Here is a 15,478-nt window from a genome sequence, read left to right on the forward strand (position 1 = left end):
TGAAAGAGAACTCCCCCCGCCCCAATACATTTCACCTGCCCCCCACTTCTGCCTTTTGTTTATTTATTTTCTCCAAGACTTATTTTCGTTTGGCAAAAACCTCCAGGTTAATTTAACAAAGGATTCCTCTCTGAGCTTACCTGAGTTTCCTGCCCATGGGGGACCTGTTCTTCTACCAATTGAAATTTGTCACCGAGTGATTCTGAAAGTTGAACTTGTTTCTTTTAGTTACAAGGGAACAATGTGCCTTCAGGTCAATATGCATCCTAACCACAACAGAATATAAACCTCATTCTCAGACAGAAAGAAATGCATTTCTTCAAAGATGAAGAAAACATAAAAGAGGATGAGGCTAAGGTTGGAGACAGTTTCTGGGCGTTCACAGGTAAGCTGATACTTTGAGATTCTCGGAGATTAGTGTTCTATCAAACAACAGAACATCTTTGGCAAGAAGAAACCTAAGGGATTAATGGTGAGGTTGGGGTGGGTAGCTAACCACGAGGGTATGGGGGACAGATGTGTACAGAGGGTGTAAAAGTCATTCTTCCTGGAGCTGGGAGAAGTTTAGACATTCTGGGGACTGAGCCAGCTACATTTTATTTTAAGCCTCTCAAATCACAAGATTACAACAAGCATGGACAGGTTTAATTATAGTAGATGGAAGGTTAAAAAGCACACACATTTCCAACGAGTGGGCACACACACACACAAACATAGAAGTTCTGTTTTTTTGTTTTGTGTTTCTTTTTCCTGGGGAATTCATGTTACTGCTAATTGCTTAGGGGTAAAGATTTGTTGGAGCAATAGCAGAATTCACTGGCATAATCTATAAACAATTTGAAAATAATCAAAAGAGAACTAAACTTTGACACTAAACTGACACCTTGAAGAGAGCAAATGAGAGAATAAAAACGGCATTGGAGAGCACAAATGGATCCTGGCCGATTCTAAACACTGTGTGTGTGTGTGTGTGTGTGTGAGCGCATGTGGGTGTGCACAAGCACTCGTGTACATGAGTGTGAATTGAGAAATTCAGTCATGAAGTAGAAAAATAAATGAAGCTTCAACAAAATGCATTTGGGGTAAGACAGCAGATTGGTTTGAGGGATAATATAAAGGCAGCCACCAATATGTGAGCTGCAAAGTTGAAATTGGGTGGTGTTTTTTTTCTGTTCTTTATTACAGTGTAACAGACCATGCCACAACTTACTGATGATTTTTTGATATTCCCCACAATTCTCTGCGTTGTCTGGGCTCAGTTGGGCAGCTCTGCTGCAGCTCATGGCAACAGCTGAGGTCACCCACTTGGCTGCATTCAATAGGGCACATCTGGGACTGGAAAGTCTAACACAGCCTCCCTGGAGTACCTGGAGCTCTGGTGAGGACAGCTGGAAGCCTGGGACCTCTCCTCCTTGGTGATGTCTCTGGCAGGTTAACTGTGTCCCTTTACAGAGTGGTTCAGAGTTCACAGAGAGTAACAGCAGAAGCTTCCAGGCCTCCTAAGGGCTAAGCTGGCGTTGTGTCATTTCCTTCTCATTCTGTTGGAGAAAGCAAGTCACCAGACCAGCCCAGATTCAAGGGGAGGGGAAATAGAGCCCACCCCTGTTGGGAGGAGTGCCAGCAGGTACAGGCACGGCTGGAGTTGGTGACCGCCATTTTGTAGACAGTTTCCCTCAGTATTGTAAACATATGGGGTCAAAAGGGAGGGGTCAGAAATCTGAACTCTGCTCTGGTTTAAAAATATGTAATGTCTTCATGCATGAGACAGAGTTATAGTTTCAGTTCAACTCGTGGGCAGTCACAAAATCCTTCACTTCAGGTTTGCGCTGAGAAGTGAAATTCATTGCCTTCATGAGTTAACACTTCCATGCAACCTGGAAGCTTCCTTCAGCTCCAGAGAGTCAATGGACTGGGGTCATGGTATTGCTACTGTGTGGACAGCCTGGCCTTGAGCTTTGCTTCCAACTGACAAGTGATCAGAGAGTTTTAAATAATTTTAATTCTTTTTTCCACTTTTATTGAATTTGTGGCAGTTGGATTAGCCAATCAATTTAGAAAGACTAAATAGTTTAATGACTACTGTTCCATTCTTCAGTTGTTTATTATCACAATTACATTGAAATAGGAAAATCTTATACTATTGTTTGGTTTACTGATATCTTTAGTCTTTATCTTCTTTCTTGTATACTTATATCTTTAGTTGAATAATATAAACTTAATAAGACTACTTAATTGTATGATGAAGTTATTAGGACTTTGGTTTGGCTGTGACCTGGTCAGGATTAATTTTATAATACTTTTGGGAAATTCATCTTCCATTAAATCAATGCATATTTATTGAGTGTCTGCCATGTGCACTATAGTATATTTTTAAGGGCACAAATGTTCTGTCAAGAAGTTGTATCATTTAGACAGGTCTTTTTGATACCAATCCATGTAGAAATCATGATTTTACATAATCATCGAAACAGATTGAAAAATAAATATGTTGAAAAGATGAAGTGGTTGACAAGAAATGAATCGACAAAAAGATAATATATTCTATGGCAAATACAAATGCTGTCTTTCTGTCTTTTCAGCAGTTAAAAATGAATTTTATACCATGGGAGGCCATAGATTTTCCTAGAGACTAAAGAAAATACAGAAAATAAAAGATTGTCAAGGGATATGTTAAACATAATGAAACTATAACCTACAATTCTATGGCAGCAAATACTTGTAGAGTTGATATTGTGATACATTAAGGTGAGCTGTTTACTAGCAGGTTATTATTGAAAGGTGAAACAACCATGAATTTAAAAGAGTATATGTAACAATCAACATTATTTTAATCCATCCCAGAGTTTCTTTTTTTTTAAAGTGTGTTATGGGAAATGAAAGTAAGAACGAGCATAGAGAATAAAATAATTAAAAAATTTTTACTTATTAACGTTTAAGAAAAAAAAAAAATAATACAATTATAAAACAATCTTTCCTATAGCCATTTAAAAAAAAAATTCTAAAATCTTCATTACATTTCTAAATAATTTTCCCTAACAAGCAAACATACCTCAACATTTTAAAAGGTGAATTCTTTCATCTCTATCAGCGGTCAGCAAACTACAGCCCAAGGGTCACATTCTTCCCGCCACGCCCATTGGTTTAGGTCTTGTCAATGGCTGCTTTCATGCAACAACAGCATTCTAGCTTTGACAAAATCCCAAGGCTGTAGACCTGCAGAGCTGAAAATCTTTAGTATTTGACTCTTTACAGAAAAAAGTTTGCCAATCCTAGATGCAGAATATACAATTTAAAATTTTTTGTAGTGTAGTAAAGATAGAGGACCTTGACTCTGAAAGAAGATTGTGATATGAATGATTCCTATACTATATTATAGTATACTATTCTATTCTACTCCATTTTATTCTATTCCATAGTACAAGGTTTTCAAAGAGAATTGTTAGCATTGGAACTGTCCCCACCCCACTCCAAATAAATCTTACCTGGGATCTCTGTATATGAAATAAAGATGGAGGTTGAGATGCAATGGAAGTTGTGATGTTTAAGATGGGGGTGGAGGCCTTGGAACTCTGGCAATTACACTGTTCTGTAAGCCCTCCTCTCTCCAATGAAACCCATGAAGCTTCCTGAAGAGAGTTCTGGACTACAAGATTGCTTCTGGGTCAAATGGATGAAATTAACAAAATGTCAGAGCACAAAGGAATTAGAGCAATTGTTTTCTCTTTAAAGAAGAAGAAATCAAAACCCAAGAAACGTAAATGCTTTACGCCAGGGCCTGCACCTGTTATTAACAGAACTAAGATCTAAGACCAGAACTGAGTGACCTGCTTTACAATCCACATGTGCTCTGTCCTTTCCTGCAGAGAATGATGCAGAAGTTGGTATCACTTGGTGACATGGTAACCCCAAGACCAGAAATATCTTCTTATAATACACTCAGACAGGTTAAATAGCTTTCTAAGCAGTGACCTAGAAAGAGAGAGAGAAGACTCAGATGAGAACAGAACCACACTTTAAAATAAAAGAAATTAAAGACGGCTCACTGAAAGTGAATTTTAAAGGAAAATTTAAAAATAAACCGATGACTCTGTCAAGTATTTCTCTCCTACAAATGATGTTTTGAGGTTTCATATAGCCAGGGCTATGTTAGATTATTTGAAGTTCTATTTATGATTTTTTTTTCTAATTTCAGATTAAGAAATGGTATAGAGATGGTATAGAATTGAGAAGATATAGAGCAGTAATCATTAACTCTTGAGAGAGAAAGAGAGGGGGAGAGAAAATGCTGAGAAAAAACTATAAAGCTATAAAATTAATTTAGAAGAGGAAGTGGAGAATCATTTACTTATTCTATAAGGAGATTTAGGTAGAGAGAATTGAATGACTACAGCAGGAATCTGTCAGGGCACTGAGGTTAAGAGCTTGAGCCTTATGACAAAGCTTATGGGATCTCAAATGAGCACAATGGCCATGAGCACCTAATTAATATCCTTTTCAATTTATGAAAGAGGTTAGAAAATCTATTTTGGCCTGGGATTTCCTCAGCCTTGCAGAATAGAGTTTAGCTTATTACATTTCTAATAATATTATTACTACTCCTTGATAAAAGTTAGAAGCAAATTAGAGCATTAACCATTACTACCTGTTATATCTTTTGAGAGGAAGATGTTTTTCAAGTACCATCAAAGATCTAATAGTAATTACTGAACGCTTGATTCCTGTTTCCCCTTGTTTTAATGACTCTATCAATTTTACAGATGAAAATTTGAATGAAAACTTTAGGAAACTTTACTGGTGGGCATCCAGCCAAAATGGGATTACCATGCTTAGGAGTCAAAGAAGATAATTCACTGGAACTCACATATATTTCTGTTTCTGGAGATACTTGTGTTTGTGTTCTATAATGATCTGTCATTGAAAAAAATCCCATTGATATTAGAGGTAAAATTGAGTCAAAATACGTATAGATAATGATTGGCTTCTGCTTGTAGCCAATTCCAAATCCAAACATATTGGAACAGGTCTCCTCCTGTAAAGAGGAGAGCACCTTAAACCAGGAATCAGGATTGCTAGATATTAGTTCTGGCTTCTCCAGTCTTTTGTTTTGCAACATTGGATCAAAGTGTTGAATCTACCTTGAACTGGTTGTATTTGTCTATACAGTATAGGTGTTTAAATAATAAAAATTTGCACAGAGCTGTCTCTCCTAATGATTACGTGATAGCTTCTATTTTATTTGGGTAACCCCCAAAAAACTTTGATTTTTTTTTTAGTTGGAAAACTTTACCATTTCTATTTTTTGTTTGCTACCCCTTAGAAGTTTTTGGATCCTGTAGATTTCAGGTTGGAAAAGACCTGAGATTACCTTGCTCAGTGGTTCTCAAATGTATGCATGTATCAAAATGAACTAGATCACCTATTAAAATAGTGAGTCCTGAATCATCTCCCCATCCCACCCCCCCACCGCCCCAGTTTCTGATTCAGTAGGTCTAGAGTAATATCCCCGATTTGCATTTCTAATAAGTTACCAAGTGATATTAATGCACTGGTCCAGGGACCACACTTTGAGAACTACTGGTCTCACTCAGACTCTTTATTTACCAGATTGGAAAACAGGCCGTTCAAAGTTAATTGAATTATGCATGCTTACTCATCAAGTTAGTGGCTGAAACAGACCAGCAAAACCCTAGACTTCCAGATGCTGAGGTCAGAGCCTTTCCCAGGACACCACAATTCCCCACTTTGATTTTGGGTTATATGATACAGACTGAAAAATCCAAATGAATTTATTCCAATCCACACTGCCACTCAGATTAGGATTTAAAAAAAGTAAGAAATCTTTACACTCCTGTGGAGAGGAATTTTTTCATTCAGCAACAAAAAATCCAAATACCCAGTAATTTTTTTTTTTTTTTTTAAATTTGTGGCCTACACTTGGGCCATGTTTGCATGACAGAGAATTAAGGCTGAAATGGTGCAAAGAAGGCAAGATGCATTGCGAGTGAAAGATTTCTGTCACAACAAAGACAGACTAAAAGAAAACAACCCAGCTTGTTTCTACTAACACATTTTAAAAAATATTTTCAGGCTTGATTTTTAGTTTTTATTAATAACAGAAACTGAGCAGGTTTTGGTTTCATGAAAGATTTTGGTAGATTTGGAATCATATTTGTTTTTTAAAAAAATCCCCTAGACCCTGATTTTGCAGAGGTGAGATTTTTTTCCTGAATCCCTGGAAATAAGCACAAACAATATGCTTCTGAACCCAATGAGGACCTTTAAAAGACAAATATGTTTCCCTAGATGCACTGAACTCTGGGCTTTTATAGCACATTCTTCATCCTTTGGACTGGTCCTTTGCCTCTCCTTTTCTTCCCAGCTTGTCCAACTACTGCTCATCCTTCAGGGCTGAGCTTACATGCTCTTTTCTGAAACTCCAGAGGTAAAGGAGGTAAAGGACTTGAGGTGGCCCCCCTCTAAGATGGCTCTCAAGCATCCTCACATTCTGACGTTCTTGCCCTTGTGGAGTCTCTCCCCTTGAATGTGAGCTGAACCTAGTGATCAGTGGAACAGCATTTCTAACATTAGGTTATACAAAGACTCTGGCTTCTGTCTTGCTTGCCCTCTCTCGCTTGCCCACAGTTGTCATGTCATGAGCTGCCCTCTATGTGGCAAGAAACTAAGGGGCTGGGTGTCTGGCCAACAGCCAGGAAGCAACTGAGGCCCTCAGTCCTACAACTCATGAGGCACTGAACCCCCAACAAAGGTGCGAGTGCGCTTGGGAGCTGATCTTTCTGCCAAACCTGCGGATGAGACTGCATCCCAGCAGTCCTGTAGCAACCTTGAGACAGAGGCACCAAGGTAAACTGTGCCCAGATTTCTGACCCATAGAAACTGTGAGATAATAAATATTTGTTGTTTTAAGCTGTAAAATTTGGGGGTAACTTGGTAAACTACCACAGGGCCCATCACATTTATTGAATCTCCCTGTAGGCCAGTGGATCAAACATTTTAGATGGCAAGCTCTTAAAAATAGAGATTCCCAAACCCAGTCTTCAGATAATCTGACTCAATAGGTCTGGAATAAGGCCCAGAAATCTGTGTTTTAAACAAGCATTCTAAGTAATTTTCAAGCATTATAGTCTCTGGACTATACTTTTGAAAACACTCTTTAGTTTGGAAGCCATAAGCAACCATATTTGCCTTATCCATGGCTATATACCCATGTCTGAAACATGATAGATTCAAAAGAAATATAATTTAATTAGTGAATGCATACTGATACACAATATAGAGAAATTTTGGATGACTTTACAAAAATTTAGTTATAAGTATAATATAAATAAGCAAATTAAGTTCTCTGTTCTCAGAACCCTTATGTGGTTATCTTAACTTTTCTTAACTGTAGCTGTTTATGCATTTACACATGTAAATTTCCCTTTTCCTTAAGAACTAAGACTGTATCTGATCCTTTTTATCCATCTACCATGACCCCATGGCACCTAGCAAAGTGTCTTGGCATATTTTTAATTCTCCACTGTACCTGTTTATTTCTTCCTCTTTTATTTGTTGTAATTTAACAATATACATTTTTTAAAAGCAGATAACTCTATCTTAACTTTTCACAAGCTCATCAACATGATAGTCAATGTATCATCATAGAAAGAATAGGAATTTTCAAATTATACATGCCTGGCTTTGAATTCCTGTTTCTGTATCTAATAACTGAGGGTCCTTTGGCAAATCATTTAAATTCTTGAGTCTTTGTTTTCTTCTGCTTAAATGGTGGCTGGTGTTCTTGTGACATTTGAAAGAATTAATATGCAAGAAGTCTTATACCTGGTGGATGCTTGAGTTCTCATCATTTTAACTTATTTTTAATATACTCCTTTTTGTTTGTTTTTGCTTGTGCTATGGGTTGAATTACGTCCCCCCCAAATTCATATGCTGAAGCCCTAACCCACAGTACCTCAGAATGTAACTGTACCAGAAATAGGCCCTTTGAAGAGGTAATTAATTTAAACTGAAGTTGTTAAGGTGGCCTTAGTCCAATCTGTCATCCTTATAAGAAGAGAAAATCTGTACACACAAAGAGACACAAGGTATATGTGTGCAGAGAGGAAAGACCATGTGAGGACACAGCAAGAAGGTGGATGTCTGCAACCAAGGAGAAGAGGCCTCAGGAGAAACCAACCCTGTCAACACCTTGATCTTGGACCTCTAGCTTCCAGAAATGTGAGGAAATAAATTTCTACAGTTCAAACCCCTAAGTCTGTGTTATTTTGTTATGGGAGCCCTAGCAAACGAATATATTTAATATCATAAAATGTTTTCATGCTGCTGTTTAATCGTAGTTATGATTTTGACCGACTACACAAATACCATTGAATTGCCGTAGTTTATACAACAGTCCAATTGGATATTTAATGTTTTTGTTACTTTGTAAATAGAAATAGTTCTGTCAGGTCTGGCCTGTTTTCTAGACTAGCCCTTCCCTCCTTATCCATAGGATAGTGATGGCATTCATACGAAGAGCTTGTTCCCTTTGGTCTGAGCACCAACCCTGATCTAAAGCAAGAGACAGTATTTAAGCAGCTCTAGTGCCTTCATCTTAGGCACTGGCTAAATTCACCTTGGCCATGGTCTGCTTCTCCCTTCCAGCAGCTTGGAGGACTGGGCTAATTCTCCATGCTCCCTCGGCCTCTGTCCTTATTGCTGCGCTCCTGACTTGGCCCCTGACCCTGACACTTTACCAGCTGGTGGTCCCTTAGATAGAAGGTCAAAGAGACAGCGCTGTTAACTACCCAGACAATTTTAGTTCAACTTTTACTAGTCTTTTTTTCTAACCCAGGGATCAAAAAGATATCATTCAGTTGTGTTCGGGGTATAAACTCAGGTAGGCAAACCCAGGAAAAGACTGAGGAAGAAGTGATGTGCTTGCTTGTGTGTCGTGGGAGAGGGAGGATGGCTGTGGTGGTGAAGGCGGATGAAAGACCAGGGCTGAGCCTTCTAACCCTTTGATGCTTCAGAAGCTGGAGTTCCAGGCCATGAAAAACAAGCCCAGAAAACATTCCATCTCCTCAAAAAGTAGAAAAATCACAGACCTAGCTCAAGTTTCAACAGCAACCAGAGGGCTTTTGATTACAAATAAGGAAAAATATTCTGAAGAGAAGGTGGTGAAACATCATAATACATTCCTAGAGGGGGCAGTTGAATTACTGTAATGGTCGATCTTTAAAATACAGAATGTCTCCTCTATTTAAAGTTATTTAAGTATCGTTGACTCTAGCCTGAAGAGGAGGAAAAAATGCGAGGACTTATTAAGAGCACATCAGCCCCTGTAATTCCACAGTCTTCATGAATCAGCAGCCATTTCTCAGTGGGTTTACCAATTTCTAATAGTTGATATTATTTTAGGCTTACCAGTAGCTGATTCTTAAACATGCTTCAGGCTTCCAAGGCTGTGCATACCAAGATTTCTGGTAACAGCTGGAAATCCATAATTATAGTTCACGGGGTACAATGCTCATCTGGCAAACTCTGTAAATAAAGCTTAAAAAGCAAATATCTCATTTATATAAACAGTTTCTCAATACTAGGAGATCCATTGCCAGGGACTGGAGAACTAGCTTTTCTCAATTATTCCTTTTGATAGATCAGAAGGTAATAATTTATTACTTCCTGTGAGAGTAAAGAAATATATATATATATTTAATATTTAAAGAATTGATGTAAAGAGTGAAATTTATCTAAAAATATTTCCTTTTTTTGCTCTTTATATAACATGAAAAAGTGGTCGACTTACATTGTTGAAACATCATCAGAAAGAAAATTATTGCTTGAAAGCAATTTCCTACAGGGATGTATTCCCCACAGTTTTGTTTTAAGGAAGTTTCGGGATTAGCGGCCAAAGACTGTGAGGTCTTTCTGTCTTAATGCCTTTTTAAAATCGTTTGAAGTACCATAAACCAACATGAATAAAATGATATGGGACTGAGGAATAAATCATTTTGTATTCCTAAGTGAAAAACAATCAGGTGTATGAGTTGCATTTGAAATAGGCACAATTTATAATTTAAGGTATGAATCAGTTAAAGTTTGCTTTTAGATGCCATGCTTGAAAACCTCCTGACTTGCCATTTTATTCCAAGAATTTATTTGAAAGTGGATTTTGGTGGAGAATATTTTAAACTGAATGAACTCTTAAGCAATTAATGATTACAATTCTAGTAGAAATGACAAGATATAAACCCACAAATACACCACAAGAGACATTCCAGTGACTGCTTAGTATTTGTGGTGGCAGAGGAATGACAGCATGGTCCTCCCTCATTCCAGAACAAGCAATTAAAATGGTCAATCGTGCTCAATTCCATGCACTATACTACTGGTTTAAGAGTAAAGGCAAACACATTTTCTCTTTTTCTTTGTGTTATTTTTACTTTTGTTTGGTTCTGTGCATGTTTAAACTAATTATTTAAGTACTTAGCACAATTTAAACAAAATGAACCAGAAAAAATGCAATTTGCCTATATTCGTCACACGTTAGGCTTACTGGCATCAGTCACTGTCAGAATGGCCCGGGGCACAAGCAGATGCAAAATCTGATTTTAAAATCTCTCAAACTAGATGATTGCATGTTTCAGCCTATATAAGATCTGATTATTGTGCATACTTCTTTTGCGGAGTAACTGACATTACTATGCAAGCAACCCTGAGTCCATCTTTAAGCCTCTCTTCCATCTTACCAGGTCTTTGGACTCGCTGAGCTCCTTTGCTTATTACTTCACTTACTTGAACAAGTGAAAAAGCCAAGGGATCAATAAAAGAAGCAACTGTTTTCTCCTCCTTCTTCTCCTTTTAAAAAATTGAGATGAGGCTTCCCTGGTGGCGCAGTGGTTGAGAGTCCGCCTGCCGACGCAGGGGACACGGGTTCGTGCCCCGGTCCGGGAGGATCCCACATGCCGCGGAGCGGCTGGGCCTGTGAGCTGTGGCCGCTGAGCCTGCGCGTCCGGAGCCTGTGCTCAGCAACGGGAGAGGCCACAGAAGTGAGAGGCCCGTGTACCGCAAAAAAAAACACACAAAAAAACAAAAAACTGAGGTGTAACATATGTACAATAAAATGTGAAACTTCAGTAATCTCAAGTGGTACATTTCTGCATATATACACCTGTGTAATCACCATGCACATCAAATATCTATCATGTCTAACAATCCAGAAGGTTCCTTATGCCCTTTCCAGATTAATAGACCTCTCCCTCTCTGGGGAGTAGCCACTATTCTGACTTTTATTGCCATCAGTTAGTTCCAAGTGTTCTTGAAATTTATATCAATGGAATTATAATGTTCCCTTTTGTGTCTGGATTCATATATAACATTATTAATATTTTTAATGCCAATCTAATCTTAGTTTAGGAGAATGACAAGCAGAGTAATTTCTCCATGTTTCGTTTTAGTTATTCTGCTATTAAAGAAATATGATATGTGGTAAGCTCTTAATTTTTTAAAAAAGATTTAATTCTACGCAAATCGTACCAGGGCTAGCAAAGAGCCACAGAGATTTTAAAAGTTCAAAAACAAGGCACTTCTTTTATTTTTTTCTAAAATTAAGGTTGATTTTATCAGAGAGAGGAGATAATATTAGCCAGACTCTGAGCATCTAGAAGTATGTGAGTTGTTTTTAGAGGAAAGATTTGGAGCCATAGTTCTCTATGCTCATGGAGGAATAAAAGGGAAATAGACTAAAGTGGAAAAGATTTGTTTGGGGCCCCCAAAATGGTATGATGTCCTGAGAAAGTATTACCATATACTCAGGTTTTAGTTTTAGCTCTGTCACCATCTATAGATGGAATAACAAATTACTTCTCTGGTGGTTAACCTAGATTAGGAGTTGTAAGCTCAGATCACTGTAGGGGCCAGGCGGGTAATATCAATGAGTGAAATGGTCTGTAAATCAGTGTGACAAACAGGACAGGAGCAGCCAGATTGATCATACGTTGCCCAATGGGAATACAGGCTAGTATTGCCCAAACAATCCCATTTTCAAGAACATCTAGAAATATGGAATTGTTCATGTGAAGTCCATTACTTTAAGTTTTTAATCTATAGAACAAGGCAACAGTAATTCTCCCAAATAAACAAACAGCACCTTGAAGGGGTATGAAGCCACCAGGTCAAGATCTTTGATTTAGATATTTACTGTGCAGTAGGGCAGCCACTGGCAGCATGCAGTGACTGAGCACTTGGAATGTGGCTAGTCCACATTAAGAAATACTACAAGTGTATGGGACTTCCCTGGCGGTCCAGTGGTTACGACTTTGCCTTCCAAAGCAGGGGGCGTGGATTTGATCCCTAGTCAAGGACCTAAGATCCCACATGCCTCTTGGCCCCAAAAAATTCAAAACATAAAACAGAATCAATATTGTAACAAATTCAATAAAGACTTTAAAAATGGTCCACATTAAAAAAAATCTTTGGGGCTTCCCTGGTGGCACACTGGTTGAGAGTTCGCCTGCCGTTGCAGGGGACACGGGTTCGTGCCCCGGTCCGGGAAGATCCTACATGCTGCGGAGTGGCTGGGCCCGTGAGCCATGGCCGCTGAGCCTGTGTGTCCAGAGCCTGTGCTCTGCAACGGGAGAGGCCACAGCAGTGAGAGGCCCGCGTACCACAAAAAAAAAAAAAAAAAAAAAAAATCTTTATAAAACATTAAAAAAAAAGAAATGCTACAAGTGTAAAATACAGTTAGCACAAAAAGAAATTATTATCTTTTAAATAATTTATATGTTGATTACATGTTGAAATGACAATATTTGAGATATATTTGGTTTAATACCTGCAAGGTATATAATCCCATATACCCCTCTTTCTTCCTCTTCAACAAGGAAAAGGAACAAAAGAAAGGATAAAATATACTTGAGTCAGATCAAATCAGCCCTCTTGTGTCTCCCTCCCACCCTCCTTATCCCACCTCTCTATGTGGTCACAAAGCACTGAGCTGATCTCCCTGTGCTATGCGGCTGCTTTCCCCTAGCTACCTATTTTACGTTTGGTAGTGTATATAAGTCCATGCCACTCTCTCACTTTGTCCCAGCTTACCCTTCCCCCTCCCCGTGTCCTAAAGTCCATTCTCTATGTCTGTGTCTTTATTCCTTTTCTGCCCCTAGGTTCTTCAGAACCAATTTTTTTTTATAGATTCCATATATATGTGTTAACATATGGTACTTGTTTTTCTCTTTCTGACTTACTTCACTCTGTATGACAGAGTCTAGGTCCATCCACCTCACTACAAATAACTCAATTTTGTTTCTTTTCATGGCTGAGTAATATTCCATTGTATATATGAGCCACATCTTCTTTATCCATTCACCTGTCAGTGGACACTTAGGTTGGTTCCATGTCCTGGCTATTGTAAATAGAGCTGCAATGAACATTGTGGTACATGACTCTTTTTGAATTATGGTTTTCTCTGGGTATATGCCCAGTAGTGGGATTGCTGGGTCATAGCGTAGTTCTATTTTTAGTTTTTTAAGGAACCTCCATACTGTTCTCCATTGTGGCTGTTATCAATTTAAATTCCCACCAACAGTGCAAGAGGGTTCCTTTTTCTCCACACCCTCTCCAGCATTTATTGTTTGTAGATTTTTTGAAGATAGCCATTCTGACCAGTGTGAGGAAATAACTCATTGTAGTTTTGATTTGCATTTCTCTAATGCTTAATGATGTTGAGCATCCTTTCATGTGTTTGTTGGCAGTCTGTATATCTTCTTTGGAGAAATGTCTATTTAGGTCTTTGCCTATTTTTGGATTGGGTTGTTTGTTTCTTTGATATTGAGCTGCATGAGCTGCTTGTAAATTTTGGAGATTAGTCCTTGGTCAGTTGCTTCATTTGCAAATATTTTCTCCCGTTCTGAGTGTTGTCTTTTTGTCTTGTTTATGGTTTCCTTTGCTGTGCAAAAGCTTTGAAGTTTCATTAGGTTCCATTTGTTTATTTTTGTTTTTATTTCCATTTCTCTAGGAGGTGGGTCAAAAAGGATCTTGCTGTGATTTATGTCATAGAGTGTTCTGCCTATGTTTTCCTCTTAGAGTTTTATAGTGTCTGGCCTTACATTTAGGTCTTTAATCCATTTTGAGTTTATTTCTGTGTATGGTGTTAGACACTGTTCTAATTTCATTCTTTTACATGTAGCTGTCCAGTTTTCCCAGCACCACTTATTGAAGAGGCTATCTTTTCTCCATTGTATATTCTTGCCTCCTTTATTAAAAATAAGGTGACCATTTGTGTGTGGATTTATCTCTGGGCTTTCTATCCTGTTCCATTGATCTCTCTTTCTGTTTTTGTGCCAGTACCATACTGTCTTGATTAGTATAGCTTTGTAGTATAGCGAAGTCAGGGAGTCTGATTCCTCCAGCTCTGTTTTTCTTTCTCAAGATTGCTTGGCTATTCAGGGTCTTTGTGTTTCCATACAAATTTTGAAATTTTTTTTTCTAGTTCTGTAAAAAATGCCATTGGTAGTTTGATAGGGATTGCATTGAATCTGTAGATTGCTTTGGGTAGTATAGTAATTTTCAAAATATTGATTCTTCCAATCCAAGAACATGGTATATCTCCCCATCTATTGGTGTCATCTTTAATTTCTTTCATCAGTGTCTTATAGTTTTCTGCCTATGGGTGTTTTGTCTCCTTAGGTAGGTTTATTCCTAGGTATGTTATTCTTTTTGTTGCAGTGGTAAATGGGAGTGTTTCCTTAGTTTCTCTTTCATATTTTTCATCATTAGTGTGTAGGAATGCAAGAGATTTCTGTGCATTAATTTTGTATCCTTCTACTTTGCCAAATTCATTGATTAGCTCTAGTAGTTTTCTGGTAGCATCTTTAGAATTCTCCATATATAGTATCATGTCATCTGCAAACAGTGACAGCTTTACTTCTTCTTTTCCGATTTGGACTCCTTTTGTTTCTTTTTTTTCTCTGATTGCTGCAGCTAAAACTTCCAAAACTATGTTGAATAATAGTGGTGAGAGTGGGCAACCTTGTCTTCTTCCTGATCTTAGTGGAAATGGTTTCAGTTTTTCACCATTGAGAATGATGTTGGCTGTGGGTTTGTCATATATGGCCTTTAGTATGTTGACGTAAATTCCCCCTATGCTTACTTTCTGGAGGTTTTTAATATCATAAATTGGTGATGAATTTTGTCAAAACTTTTTCTGCGTGTATTGAGATGATCATATGGTTTTTCTCCTTCAATTTGTTAATATGGTGTATCACATAGATTGATTTGCATATATTGAAGAATCCTTGCATTCCTGGGATAAACCCCACTTGATCATGGTGTATGATCCTTTTAATGTGTTGTTGGATTCTGTTTGCTAGTATTTTGTTGAGGATTTTTACATCTCTGTTCATCAGTGATTTTGGCCTGTAGTCTTCTTTGTTTGAGACATTGTTGTCTGGTTTTGATATCAGGGTGATGGTGGCCTCAT

The sequence above is a fragment of the Globicephala melas genome, chromosome 7 (genome assembly GCF_963455315.2).
Source record: "Globicephala melas chromosome 7, mGloMel1.2, whole genome shotgun sequence".
NCBI classification, from domain to species: Eukaryota; Metazoa; Chordata; class Mammalia; order Artiodactyla; family Delphinidae; genus Globicephala; species Globicephala melas.